Below are 2,039 nucleotides of genomic sequence, written 5' to 3'. Positions count from 1 at the left end.
GACAGGGTTTCTCTGTAGCTTTGGAACTAACCCTTGTAGACCAGGCTGGCCTCAAATTCACAAAGATCCACCTGCCTTTGCCTCCCAAGTGCTGGGATTAAAGGAATGTGCCACCACTACCCGCCTTTGTTTCTTTTATTTATTTTTGTTAAGCTCTACGTTTTTCTTTCCTCTCTTTCCATGCCTCCCCTTCAACCCTCTCCCAAGGTTCTGGCTATGACAAACAATGCTGCTATGAGCATAGTTGAGCCCATGTCCTCATGGCACAATTGAGCATCCTTTACATATATACCTAAACGTGGTATTGCTGGGTCTTGAGGAAGGTTGTTTCCTAATTTTCTGAGAAATCGCCACACTGACATCCAAAGGGGGCTGTACCAGCTTGCATTCCCACCAGCGATGCAGGAGAGTTCCCTTTTCCCCACATCCTCTCCAGCATAAGTTGTCATCAGTGTTTTAGATCTTGGCCATTCTTACAGGTATAAAGTGGAATCTCAGAGCTGTTTTGATTTACATATCTCTGATGACTAAGGGTGTTGAACATTTCCTTAAGTGTCTGTCAGCCATTTTAGATTTCTCGGTTGAGAGTTCTCTGTTTAGGTCTGTACCTCCATGTTGTGAACTGGATTATTTGTTCTTGAAATGACCAATGTCTTGAGTTCTTTGTATATTTTGGAGCTCAGACCTCTGTCTGATGTGGGGTTAGTGAAGATCTTTGCCCATTCTGTAAGGCCGTCGTTTTGTCTTGTTGGCCATGTCCTTTGCTTTACAGAAGAAGCTTTTCAGTTTCAGGAGGTCCCATTGATTCATTTTGTTTCTCTCAGAGTCTGTGCTACTGGAGTTAGATTTAGGAAGTGGTCTCCTGTGCCGATGCGTTCAAATGCTTTTTTTAAAAAAATAAATATTTATTTATTATGTATACAATATTCTTTCTGTGTGTATGTCTGAAGGCCAGAAGAGAGCACCAGACCCTATTACAGATGGTTGTGAGCCACCATGTGGTTGCTGGGAATTGAACTCAGGACCTTTGGAAGAGCAGGCAATGCTCTTAACCGCTGAGCCATCTCTCCAGCCCCCGTTCAAATGCTTTTGATATTTTTATTTTTATATTTTTTTTTTATTGTGGATGAGGTCAATTATTTGAACTCTCAAATATTTTTATTGTTATTATCTGTTTGTTTATTTGTGGTTTTGCAACACGGGGTTTCCTTGTGTATCCTTGTATGCCCTGGGACTCACTTTGTAAACAAGACTGGCCTCAGACTCACAGAGATCCGCCTGCCTCTGCCTTCTAGTGATGGCATTAAAGGCGTACACTAAACACATTTTTTTTTGAAAACAGGGTTTTTCTGTGTCACTTTGCCTGTCCTGAATCTCAATCTGCAGAACAAAGTAGCCTTAAACTCACAGTGATCTGCCTGCTTTGGTCTCCCTGATCTTGGAGGTGTTTTATCATCTATCTATCTATCTATCTATCTATCTATCTATCTATCTATCTATCTATCTATCCATTCATTTCATTTATTAGTTTATTTATTTTTTTTTTTTTTGTTTTCTGAGACAGGGTTTCTCTCTAGCTTTCCTTCTTGCTTGCTTGCTTGATTTTTTTTGCTTTCTTGCTCTCTTGCTTTTTTCCCCCTTCTTTTATTAGTTAGTTCTTGAGGCACGGTTTCTCCGTGTAACAGCCCTAGCTGTTCTCTCTCTCTCTCTCTCTCTCTCTCTCTCTCTCTCTCTCTCTCAAATATGTTTGGTTTTGTGTTTTGCTTTATGAGACAGGGTTTCTCTGCTGCTTTGGAGACTGTTGTTAAAACTAGCTCCTTTCTTGTAGACCAGGCTGTCCTAAAACTCCCAATGATCCTGTTTCTGCTAAATATGGAGCCAGTGCTCTTGAATGCCTTTGTCTGGTGAGGTCAAAAGCCACCCCCCCACACACAACCCCCCCCCCAACACACACACAAACCAAACACAGGCACAGGCACACCCAGAGACACATAAATAAACTTTTAAATTAAGAAGAGCCTGGAGAACTAGTTTCGCGG

Source organism: Microtus pennsylvanicus, chromosome 2 (genome assembly GCF_037038515.1).
Source record: "Microtus pennsylvanicus isolate mMicPen1 chromosome 2, mMicPen1.hap1, whole genome shotgun sequence".
Taxonomy (NCBI): domain Eukaryota; kingdom Metazoa; phylum Chordata; class Mammalia; order Rodentia; family Cricetidae; genus Microtus; species Microtus pennsylvanicus.
The sequence above is the reverse complement of the archived record's forward strand: the minus strand, read 5'-3'. Positions refer to the sequence as shown.